The sequence below is a fragment of the Gavialis gangeticus genome, unplaced genomic scaffold, assembly GCF_001723915.1.
Source record: "Gavialis gangeticus isolate Ggan-Ray unplaced genomic scaffold, GavGan_comp1, whole genome shotgun sequence".
Taxonomy (NCBI): Eukaryota; Metazoa; Chordata; order Crocodylia; family Gavialidae; genus Gavialis; species Gavialis gangeticus.
Genome location: NW_017729025.1, coordinates 10,638,425 through 10,651,310, shown reverse-complemented (window position 1 = coordinate 10,651,310; position 12,886 = coordinate 10,638,425). Strand labels below are relative to the sequence as shown.

Here is a 12,886-nt window from a genome sequence, read left to right as displayed (position 1 = left end):
CCATAGCCGTGCCTGGCCCCCAAATCCCCTCCTCGGGTCTAAAAGTTGCTGTGGGGCTCAGGCAGCCTCGGCCTTACCTGGCCCCTAACCCTCTGCGCCCTCTCTCAGGGCTGGGGTCAGTGCACCCCCAAATGCTGTGCCCTCTCTGGCACCAGGGTCCCCACACTACCATGGAGCCCCTATGAGGCCTCCTCCAACCCCTATTAGCCTCACCCGGTCCTCCGGTCTTATAAAACTCCAAACAGAAAACTCAAGCTCCTAGGCTACAACACAAACTCTAAGCCACCTGGCTAACCATCATTCAAATCCCCACCAGGGCTTCCTCCGCCCAGTATCCTCAAGCAGAAGCTGCTCAGGCCATCAGGCTTCTCTACCCTGCTTACTCCAGCACAGCTCCCTCTTCCTCAGCTGCTAGCAAGGAACTGCCTCTCTGGCCTCAGTCTGGATCACCTTTATATAGGTCAGGCCCTTCCCCCGTCTGGTCAGCTGACCAAACTGCGGTTGCCCCGGCAACCGGCACCTGTACCTCTTTATAGGAGCAGGGCACCAAAGTGTCCTGCGACACACCTCCCCCCTTAAGTTCAAGGCTCACCAGGAGCAGGGCACGGAAGTACCCTGTGACAGAAAGCCATTTTGCATCCAGCCCTTTGTCTCTCTTTGCTGCTTGGAAAATTTCCTGGAAGGAACGTGCAGCCTCCAGACATCACCTCTGCCCAGTTGTGTGGTTGTGCATTCAAGCCTGAGCCGCTGGTGTGCTCCCATGGTGTTGTCCGCCACCCCGGCCCTCCCACGAGCCCTGCCAAAGGTCTGAGGGAAACCTTTATAAACAAAGCTGCCAGGGAAAAACAGACAGTCAGGTTTACAATTGTTCGTGCAAACGTTCCCATTATAATTGTCTTCGTAATCTGAAGCTCAGCTCGGCACCTGCATCCTGAAGCCTGCCCCACATGTATTATTAAAGCAAGATTTGTTGTCCAAGATCGATTTAGCTTCAAACGCACTGAACTGTTTGTATTGCAACCACCTGTGCTAGCACCTAACTTCTGATCATCTCAGCCATGTCACAAAGGATACAAAACCCTGAGTTAGAAGTTACATCGCTGAAATAGCGCCAGATCCTGAAAACTGCATTCCAGTGAAACTCCAACTGAAGTCAAGGGCATCACGTTCATGCTGTGCTTTATGGTGCACCCCTATGTGAAAGCACCCAGAAATCATTTATGTAGACGATTGAGATCCATGGATGGAGCCTTTCACCGATACAACACGTGCCGACTGCTGCTGTATCGGCTGGCCGGAGGGATGGTCTCATTCAGTTAAGCAGTAACAACCACTGCATGTAACACCCGAGACGTTAATTGAGAACTTTTATGGAAAGTGGTTATTTTCCAACTCTGAATTAACACTAGACTGTTAATGTCTGCAAGAATCCAGCTGACTATCACGCTGCTTTAATGAGCAACTTTTCTGTATGTGCCAGCACTACTGCTCTGTTGTCAAAATGCGCTTCCACATAATTAGCACCCACTGCTCACTCTGCTTCCCACTTGTACCTCCAGGCAAAAATAAGACAGGAAGCCCATAATGCTGGCAGCGTTCCTTCAGGAATGCCCTTAGTCAGGGTAATGGACAAGGCCTCCCAAGGCATTTCTGGCAGAGGGGCAAAGGACCAAAACTTAGGGGAGTTGGGAGCTGTTTACTAGGTGACATGGCAGCTTTCCATAGACTACAGAACCGTGCTTTAGGATTATAACGACCACATGAAAAATAGTTATGGGGTGTTCGATCTGACCTTCTATTTTAAGTCATCACATTGGGCTTTCTGGATCTAGGAAGTGGCGTGATTTCCCCTTTCTTTGAAGGAAGGGACCACTGCTTGTATAGATGAAAAGGAGACATGGTCATCCAGTTGGGTAGCTAGGGGTAGATGATCAGGGCACCAGCCGCAGTTGCTGATTTTAAGGGCATGCTGGCTTAAGGAACAGATAATGCTCATTATGCCTCAGCAGTCACCTGTCTGGAGCTGTTCTCCTGAGGGTAGAGAAGGACCAGGCTATAATTCAGTTACGTGTCCCCTCCTTTCCATTGCAGCTGGTCTAATATTCCCACCTTCCTCGTCCTGATAAATGTTGATGAAAACAAAAATGCTGGTAATTTTGTTCATTTTTTTCCACAGCCATTTCTTTCAGTGGAAACCCCCAAACCAAAAGTTTGGGGCTGAAATTTCCAAGGACGCTTTTCCATGTAAAAATAAACCCTTTACAAAAAAAAGACTGATTAACCAAAACCCCAAATTCGTCTCAAAAACCAGTTTCAGTAGAAAACATCCAGCAGTCCTACTGCACACACCATTCTCTAATGCTGTCACTTTTGTTCTGTGCTCTCCACAGGCACAACAGCTTGTGTCTCATCTGCAAGCATATCCTCCTGCCTACTCTTAACACCTTAAAACAGCATCACGATTGGTGGGAAACACTAGTAAATAAATAGGCTTCCATATCACACAGTTCATGTGCACATTTGAAAAGGACAGAGAGTGCAGGAAACTACTTTTAAAAGTTTTAAGCACAAGCCGGTTGGAACCACTTTTATGTTACGCTAACTGGTTTGAACTCAGGGAATGGAGCCGATACCTTGGCTCCTAATGATTTCTGAACACCCAGTATCAGGAAAATGGAGCAGTGAGAAGCCCCAAGACAGCTGAAACGCTACAAAAATCTATAGGACAGTTAGAAAAGGTTTAAACAGCTCTTCACTCTACCTGCACTTGGTGCCAGCAAAAAAGGAAGACAAGGAGAAGGTCATTGCATTTCTCTGAAGAGCTGGTTCTAAAGCACTTCATCATCTTTAATATTTCCTGCATTAAGTCTGGGACAGAAGGCTCACTATAAAACTGCATTACAGCAAATTTAAGGAGTACTGCTCTCCATGTGAAAAAATGAAACACAGGAGAGACGTATGTTTAAACAGTGAGCACTAAAAGAGGGCAAAAACAGACTGATCAGACTAAAAAGGGATTTGACTTTGGCAAGTGAAGGAAGGACACCCAGTCCGGGAAGAGGCTTGTGGAGGGTCAGCAGTGCTCTGGCACTTTGGGTATGATAGAGGATCCAAAATACTACAAGGACAGAGACCTGAGGTCATAAGGCAGGCCAAGTCCATAGCAGGAGTCCACAGAAACTCCCCATACACCATCACACTGCACTGGAGGTGTTTGTGTTGGGACAAGCAACAAGAAACAAAGCAATGGCTGAAGTCTGACCAGAGAGGCAAGGACTATGATGGGTTACATCACTTTGCCAGAGTTTTTAGCTGCCATTCCCAGTGTCCATTCTGCTGGCAAGAACAGCAATAGTTCAAAAAGGTAGTGGATAACACTGCAGCAGGTGAGGATTGGGCTGCCAACCTGGCAGCAAATAGGACATTTATTAAGTTGAAGTCAGATGCAGATGTGAACACTGAGGAGACGCCAGAAGCCGTGACATCAGCACTCGGAGAAGAGCTCCAGGCAGTAGAAGGTAACCACATAAGCCTCAGGTCTTACAGCAGAGAGCTAATTCCTACTAAGGGAGGATGTGATCAAAATGTATGGGGAAATAACCAAGGGGAAACGATAAGTGCCATACTGATCAGATTAATGGTCCATCTAGGTCAGTATCCTGTCTCCAACAGTGACAGAAATGGATGTGTTAGAAAGCCAGCACTGAACTGGACGGTATCTAGAGCCATCCGTACCCTCTGCATTATCTTACCTGGTATCCACTGGGATTGGTTAGAGGCAACATCTCCAACTGTTCTGTTCAAACTCTACTAGTAGACCTATCTCTCCCTAAATGTGTCTAGTCCCTTGCTGAACCTGGCTATGCTGTCTGCCTCCACCACCTCCTGTGGTCATGAGTTCCACAAGTTTCTCCACAGGTGTTAATGGCCCTCTCCTTTGTCATGGGCTTGCTGTTCCACCAACCAAGCCAGCCTTTCTTCTGCCATTCTGCTAGCTGCTTTGGGCAATGTAGCTCTTATGTCACAGCCCTGCACACTGTTTTTAACTCGCTCCAATAACAAGCTGCATAAACAAGTACTACTTCTTGTTCATTTTAAATCTGTCTCCTACTAATTTCAGTGGATGCCCCCAGCTCTAGGATTCTGGAACTTGGTGAACAGCAGTTGCTATTCACTTGGTCCATGCCCTTCATGATTTTATAAACCTCTATCATATCCCTCCCCGCCCAGCCTTCTCCTTTCCTAGCCTTTTTGCCTCAAGTCTTTCCTAGTATAGCAACTACTTCATATCCCTGATCATTTTAATTGCCCATCTCTGCACCTTTTCTTATTCTACTACATCTTTTTTTCAGATGTGTGAACCAGATGTGGGAATACTGCACATGCTAGTCAACATATGGGCGCACCATGGAGTTTTATAATGGCAGGATAATATTCTCTGTTTTGTTTTCTATTCCCTTCTTCATGAGGCTCAACATTTTATTGGCTTTTTGGGAGCTGCTGCTGCACACCGAGCTGACGTTTTTAAAGAACTATCTACAGTGACCCAGATCTCCGAGTTGTAACAGCTCGTTCAAAACCCAGTGCTGTGTAGGTATGGTTGAGGTAATTTTTAGCAGCACCAGGGGGAAAAAAACCTAGCCATTATTGTGTTAGAAACCTTGTCAAGCTCTTACACTCATCAAAGGGGTGCATTCATTAGAGGGGCAGGAGATATGTTCCAGGGAATAAAGACTCTCAACAGACCACAGAATAAAGCTGAAAGAGTCCAAAGCAACCCATGATTCCTGCACCTAACTCAGAGGACCTCTTCCCATCAGCAGTGAATAATGCTGCGGCAGCAGAGGAGGAGCCTGTCAGCCTAAAGCAATTCAGACATTTATTAATGTATTCATTTTAAGGAAGGCAGAAGTTAAAAAAGGCACTTGGCAGGTTTATTGCTCTGAGAGACTCAGAGCAAGAAGAACCAGCAGAGTGGGAACACTTGCTGGTTATTGTAGGACGAGCAATGGAGACCTTGGCTTAGGTGTAGGCCCAGAAGAAATAATAAAAACATGTGATAAGGATATTCCCCACGGCCTGCAAGGGGAGGCATTTGGGGAGGGAGCAGTAGTACCCAACATCTTTCCATGCCGGGCACATCAGCAGGCACTCTAGAAACACAGAACACGTTTGCCTGCATTCAGCATCTCCTTCGGAAGATACCGAGACCACATCTCCACTCAAGCACGCTGTGTTCCCTTGCGCAGGTTCCTCCAAAAGACAGAAGCAGCGTATCCTGGCTCTCATAGTGTTTCGGATGGGCTATTTAGCATGAGTGACTGATGGCACCAACTAACTTCCTGCATACTAATTAGCCGTCTCGTGGCATCAAGACCACATGGATACACTGCCTCTGGAGTAGGGGGCAGCTCTACTGCCAGGCCTAATAAGGTTGCCATGTAGACACAGCCTGTGCCTGCAGACTGCCATTTGGGCTGGTTCATCACTATGGAGGTCTTATAGAAAAACACCAGTTTTTTACGCTGCGGAGTGGGGCTGTCCCATGGGCTGCACGTGGCTTGTGATGGATTACCCCCAGGCTGCCACCCAGACACCATCCCCCTCCACCACCCCAACTACTGCTACAGCCAGGCTCTCTGGATGCCCCCTTTCTGTCTTTTGGTTTTTTTGCTTCCTCCTCTCACCCCAGGGGACGGGGTGGTGCAGTCCACAGCACTGCCGGATTGTGCAAGGTGATCCAGGGCACCAACGTCACCAGGAGCTGCCCTGGGCAGACCAGGCCTGAGACCCTGCCAGGCTGGGAACCGACTTCGCTCCCGCAGTTCTGCTGTCCCCCATCTCACGTGTTGGCTGGGCCGCAGCCGTGCCTGCCCAAGCACTGCCAAGACTTTGGGCAGCAGTGTTGCTGGTGTAGGCAAGGCCTCAGGAAGCAGTGCCACAGGCGGCCCCTTGGCCTGCGTGAGAGCAAAGGCTACATCAGTTTGGTCACATATTTTAACACGGCTGTCAAATATCTTCTGGGGCTGCCTTCAAATGGTGGTCGTAGTAGGCAGAAGGAGGGCCCCAGCTGTTGGGATGGCTGGTCCAGGACATCATTTGCTGTAGTTTGTCACTAGCTGAACACAGGTCAGAGATTATGCCAACTTTGCCTTATTTCAGGCTTGTCCAGCATATGGCCCACTGGGTGATAAAAAGTTCATGATCCGACCCCACGTTCAAAAAGGTTGGACACCCCTGGACTAAAAGGTCCAAGCAGATTTAGAAAGAACCAGAGCTGCTGGGCCAAAGCCAAACACCAGCCTGATTGCCATTTAACAGAGATGGCATGCCTGGGAAATGAGTCAAAGATACTAAGCAAGCAGAGCAAAGTCCAGCAGGGACAACCCCGAACAAGCCTGCTCCAACCAGCAGGAAAGGTAACAAGGATTCCTTGGAACAGGGAAAGAGGTTGGGAAACTCAGACGTAACTAAGCTACCCGAACTAGCCATCTAAGAGCATTAATGAGCAAAGACATCCAAGGCAGAGGCCCTGCATAGTTTAATGAAGAGTCTGAGAGGCTGAAGGACATCACTAAAGAGCTCCCAGGCCTGTGGAGCTGGCCTAAGGACAGCAAGTTGGAAGCTGCAAGTGAGAGAGGAACAGTCTGGAAAAAACCCTGGTCTGACCCAGTTCACCCTGCCTTTCAGTATCTGCTCTCTGCCCCGCATGACAGAAGACTGGGCAGGATGGGCCCGTCAATGGCAGCTCTTCTGTTCTTAAGTTCAAATGTAAAAGACATCTATGGTTTCTACAGAGAAATGTATGCTGTCCCATGCCAATGCTAATCTGGCCCTGAAGGAGGCAGGTCTCCATTGGACTCCTTGGCATCCACTGATTTTGGAACAACATTGAGTGGGAGAGTGGGGAGTGGAGGAAGAGCTCCTCAAGGCCAAGAAGTGCAGGGAAGAGAATTGAGGCAGCCTAAATCCCAGAGGCCTGCTTTGCTACTGGTCCCTCCGTGATATTTGGGGACCCACCCATAAAATACAGAAACGTTGGAGTTGTTGGGCAAGTCTTTGACTGCACACTAACTTTTCATCACCTCACCATCCTTGTCTTTTACGCTTAACTGCTCAAGATTTGGGGGAAGATTTGGGGAATTTCTGCCAGTTCCTTTTAAGCAATTTCCTTTAGGGCTTTTAGGAGCAGCAACTAGTGCCTAATGAAACACCCTGTGGATCACTCAGCAAATCTGTTGCTGTTTGGTCATCACTTTCTGCAAATCCCTGGCTCTAATTATTTATTTAAAAAGCTCATGCTGTAAGGAATGATTATGCAACAGAAGAAACAAGAGAGAATAATCCCCAGCACTTGAGTTTTTTAATGAGGATCTAAAACATCCAATTTCTCAGTTGTTGCTTTGTATCTTCACTGCCATGCAATTGTTGGGGGAAGCCAAGACTTTTGTAACACAGTAAATAGTTTTGGAGACTGAACCAACTGGTATTAATGATAGCACAGCAAACAGGGCAGCCTGGAAGGATCTATGTCACACATCCTCTATATCATATGCCATCTCCCTGTAGTTAGCTATAGAAAGGGTGGAGATGAGTAGGTGAGATAGAGCTGGGAAGCTTCTCGAATACAATAACCTCAAATGAGCTGGTAGATTCTTAAAGTTGTTTCTGGTTGATGCGGCTGGAGTAATTTGCTTTCACAGATGCATCCTATCAAATAGGACAGAAGAGTCATACCCACGTTATGCCCCAAAAGCATGTGTCCTCCACTAAAGTTAAACAGGAATTGCATACATGAGCACAAGGGCAGCACTTGAGATAGCAATGGCATTAATGGTTGGGTACTCAGGAATGGAAAAGACAGAAGTTTACCCAGCTTGGGCCAAGACAGCATGTCCAAAGACAGCCTGAAATACTTAACAAATCGTTGACTTTGTCATTTAAAATGGAGGGCAAAGCCATCCATGTTTAAAATTATAGAGAGAGTGTGTGTGTGTGTGTGTGTGTGTGTGTACGTGCATTCCCACACACACACACATATATATTTTTTTACATGGGAGAGAACAGGCAATCAGCCCACATTGCAAAAGTGCCACATGAGGATAATTAAGTAGATGAATATTTACAATATGCAGCAGTATCCCTTTGGCTCAGTAAGCAACAACAGGCCTTTGCAGAGGGGATTAGTATGTCTGTTCAACTATCTTTCTCTCAACATCTCCATCCCCAAGTAAGGCATTGCTCCCATTACCTCCTCCTTTTTGTTAGATTTGGCATCTCTCCTAGTACAAAACTTCAGCTGAGGCTTGAAGGATTCATATCTGAGAAGCTGAAAAATCCAGCTGCCAATACCATGTTCTGACAAATTGTTACTTAATGGAAACTATACACCTAGTATCTGACAGCAGATGCAGCTCCCGCTATGGAAAGTCCAAACCTGAATTAGCCCTGATCCTCAACACATGTGATACAGCAATGGTTCTCAACCTTTTTAGACTCCAGGTACCAGGCATGAGACTCATGGCACTCCTTCATAACTTTTCACCCCACTTCAAAAGCTAATCTATATATTACAATGCATACCTCCTTGCAGAGCAGATGGGCAGTGAGGGTGGAGGAGCAGCCAGGCAAGGATAAGCCTAAGCTTGAGTTTATCTGTTTATTTCCTCACACCCTCAGCATCACCCTTCAAAGGATCTCACAGCACCATAGGGTGTCATGGTACCCTGGTTTCATAGATTTCATAGACACTAGGGCTGGAAGGGACCTTGGAAGATCATCAAGTCCAGCCCCCTGCCCCAGGAGCAGGAAGTCAGCTGGGGTCATAGGATCCCAGCAAGATAAATGTCCAATTTTCTCGTGAAGGCATTCAAAGTAGGTTCTTGAATCACCTCCAGTGGCAGGCTATTCCAGACCTTGTGGGGCTCGGACAGTAAAGAAGTTCTTCCTTGTGTCCAGCCTGAAACAGTCTTGCAGGAGTTTATAACCATTAGACCTCGTTGTCCCTAGGGGCGCTCTGGTGAACAATTGTCCCCCAGATCCTGGTGGACACCCTTTACAAACTTACAGGTGGCCATCAGATCACCCCTGAGCCTGCGCTTTTCCAGGCTGAAGAGTCCCATAGCTCTCAGCCTGTCATCGTAAGGTCTGTTTTCCTGACCTCTGATCATGCGCGTGGCTCTTCTCTGGACTCTCTCAAATTTCTCCACATCCTTTTTGAATTGTGGCGCCCAAAACTGGACGCAGTACTCCAGCTGCGGCCTCACCAAGGCCGAGTACAAGGGGAGAATGACGTCTCTGGATTTGCTTGAGAAGCATCTGTGGATGCAAGCCAGTGTTTTGCTCACTTTACTAGCTGCAGCATCACACTGACAGCTCATGTTCATCTTGTGGTCAGTCATGACCCCCAAGTCCCTCTCGTCCGTAGTGCTAGCCAGTGTAGCACTGCCGAACCTATAAGGATGCTGCAGGTTTTTCCTCCCAAGGTGGAGAACCTTGCATTTTTCAGTGTTAAACACCATCAGGTTCTCGTCCGCCCATTTGCCGAGCCTGTCCAGGTCAGCCTGGATCACCCACCTGTCCTCAGGTGTGGATGCTTTGCCCCAAAGTTTGGTATCATCGGCGAACTTGGCCAGTCCGCTTCTGACTCCAATGTCCACATCATTAATGGTTGAGAATCACTGGTCTAAAGAGATGAGAAAATAGAAGGCCTGGCTATTGACCTTGGGCCAAACTCCACCTATAAAACCCAGTTTATATTTTATAGTAAATATTAAATAGTGCAGTTAAATGTGATGGAGTTCCCTGCACCTGGGCAGATTCTGTGAAGGCCGAACACCTGCACCACTGAAATTCTGCTTTTTCTCTTCCAACCATTCCTCTTGTGGGAGAGAGTGAGTGAGAAAGAAAAAAAGAGTGAGACCTTTTTAAAGGGGCCTTCCAAGACCATGGGACAAACTGCCCCAGGAACAAAGAGAAATCAGGCAACTCCCTGCATTCTGCCCCAAGTGCTAGGAGCCCTTTCCTAACACACATGGCCATGTGCACATCCAACCTCACAGCAAATGGAAACCCCACTACAGCAACCCTACTCACACCCACAAAGACAGGCATTTATCACACTGCTTAATGCTCTACTGGAAGAGGCTCCAATACTACAGTAACAAGGGTGATACGAGGGTGGCCTTTATACAAAAGCTTTGAATGACCTTTCAATACCCAGAGGGCAGGCTGGTAGCACCCTCGGTGGTTATGGATGCTGCAGGAGGTTTCCAGTCACAAGGGCAATAGTGAAAAGAGAGTGTTCAGACATAATTTGAACTGCTTGTCCTGCAGGCCAAAGCCTTCATTAATTGGCTGGCATGTGACTTAATCTGGGAAACACCAGTGAGATAATCCCACTTTGCTGTCTTCCTCCAGCTTCACACTTGCCTCATATGGGAAAGTGTTGTCTTTGAAAGAGCCTGGCATGAAGCCAGTGTTTGGCCCAATGCGTACATGTCTTCTTGCTAGGATCTTGCATTAGTAGGCTTTGTCTGCGGAGAACAACATGAGAAACTATTCATTAAGCAGATTTGCATTTTATGCACAAGTATGCACCCATGGATGTGTTGAGACAACATATACAATGCATTATATACTTTACTTGGCCTTTCCATAACACTATCCTTTCCTCCTGGCTTTACACTGGCTTGTGATCTCTCCAAATGTCCTTGGAAGCATGCAGCCATATTTCACAAGAGGAAAGCCCGTGGTTCTTGCCAGTTCCCTTTATAAGTTTGTCTTGCATTTCTCCATCTCGAGAACAAAGAGAGACCAATGCATTCAGCCTGTTTGCCTCCATGATGAGCATCTTTAGTGTACCTTACTCATTTCATGCGCACACACATACACACATCTAGTGCAGCTTGTGCATAAAAAGCTTCTCCATGGTTCTTTGGTTCAACAGTTGCTTTAGTAGCATATGAAGTCCAGGTCTAATGATGTGCAAGTCTAATGATGTCTGAAGTAGTTGCTCCTGCTAGGAGAGATACTGAGGTCTCACATGATGATGCTTTTTAAAAACAGTTGTAGCAATCAGTCAGTGCACAAGTTATAAGCATCACAGCTGTTGCTGTTGTGGGACAGAACTGTTCATGTCTAATCATCATTCTCTGTGCTGGCTGAGCTAGCAAACCCATCTTTTCTCCTAGGGGAGGACATTTGTGCTCTGAGGATGCATCCCAACTTGGCGAGTGACATTGGAACAAAATTATTCCCCAAAGGGAAACTTCTTGTTCAATACAAATGAAGGATGATCAAACATGGCACCTGAAGGAAGAAGTTTGCTGTGTTCTGGTGTCTTTTCATGGCGTTGAGATCTTTCTAATAGGTGTTGGGAAGGTGAGCAAGATCCAGAGAAGCCATGAAAGGAGCTGAGGCTATTCTGCAACAAACCCCCTGAAAAGCGCATTGCAAGATATGTTAGCATGGGTTGAAAGGTAGAAGATATCAGTAAGCAGTGCCCCAAAACTGGAAACCCTTGAGGACAGCAGTAGCCTGCTCATGAGGTGTTCTTCTCTACTCTGTGCTTACAATCTTGCAATAAGCTGGGCCTATCCATGGGGCTTTAGCAGTAACGCCAGTAATGTTGTTCTACCATCTTTGGAGACTGCAGGTTATTACAGTACCAGATTCCCACACTTGTTCTGGGAAACACAAGTGGAAAGTTCATACATACAGAGGGCGCAGGATGCTGCCAGATGGAGAGAAAGAGGGAGAAACTGAAGACCAAGGTGAAGAACATGAGGGGAGGGGAGGGAAGTGCCAGTTCAGTTCTTTTTTTCTACATGCCGAGGCCTCAGCTAGGGTCTTACCCTGGGAGGGTGCGTCCTGCGGAGTGTTCAAGCTACTTAAGGAAAGGGTGAGAGGAAGAGCAGGGACACCAAGCAGGGAAGAGACAGGCTGAAGCCTACACACAACTAGAAAGTGGCAGACCTGGGAGTAGGACCCCACCTCCTAGACACAGTCCAGCATGGCCCACTGAGCACCATTGCCTCTTCAAAATCCAGCGTGCCTTCCCTTCCCTCCCCTGCTACAGCAGCTTTGTGTGTGAATTAGGGCCAGAGCGACCCTTGACAAAAGTTTTATCTCCAATCACCATCTCTGTCCTCTCGTGAAAACTGCGCTCTGGGTTGGAAAAGCCACATGGAGAGAAAGATTTCTTCTGCAAGGCTGGGACAGAACAGGTCATGTCTAATTGCCATTCTCCGTGCTGGCTGAGCTAGCATGCCCGTCTCTTCTCCTGGGGGGTAGGAAATCTGTGCTCCGAGGATGCAAACCCTGATTCCAAATCCCACTGATGCTTACCGTCTGCCTTTGGTAAACAGCGCTCTGGGGCACGTTTTTCGATGGAAATGTATTAGATGATTAGATTTGATGGGAGGTATTAGATAAAAGGCAGAGCCAAGAGGTGGGCATCCGGTAAAGCATTCTTTTATGCTACATCATTCCCCTTTGCTCACTGCGCTTGGTCTGGGAGGGATTCAGAGTGACATCTGGGCCTCACAGAAGTCAACGCTAAAACTCTCATTGGCTGCAATAACGGAGGAGTTTCAGCCACTTTCCTTTTCCTGGGAGGAAGAGTATGACCTGGGTTTGTTTGCTAAGCTGTCCTGATTTCACTGCTGTGTGAGCCAGCTGGCAGAGCTCACAGGAGCCTTTATTGCACTGGGACTACCAGCATATACCTATCCAATTTGGGAAGAAGCATGCTACAAGAATTATTATTCATTTTATTAGAGTTCTTCTACCAGGTGAGGAGTAAAGCAGCAGGATAAAAGGACACTGGGCAGCAGTGCTGACAGACTCATAGGATCATAGAAGTTGGGTCGAAGGGACCTTGTAG

General features: G+C 47.4%; 1 protein-coding gene across 2 annotated transcripts in view; it reads right to left on the bottom strand.

Annotated features, from left to right (window-relative positions):
• RTN1 (reticulon 1) overlaps positions 1 to 12,886 on the bottom strand; it is a 349,959-nt gene that overhangs the window by 209,961 nt on the left and 127,112 nt on the right. The gene's annotated exons all lie outside the window — the stretch shown is intronic.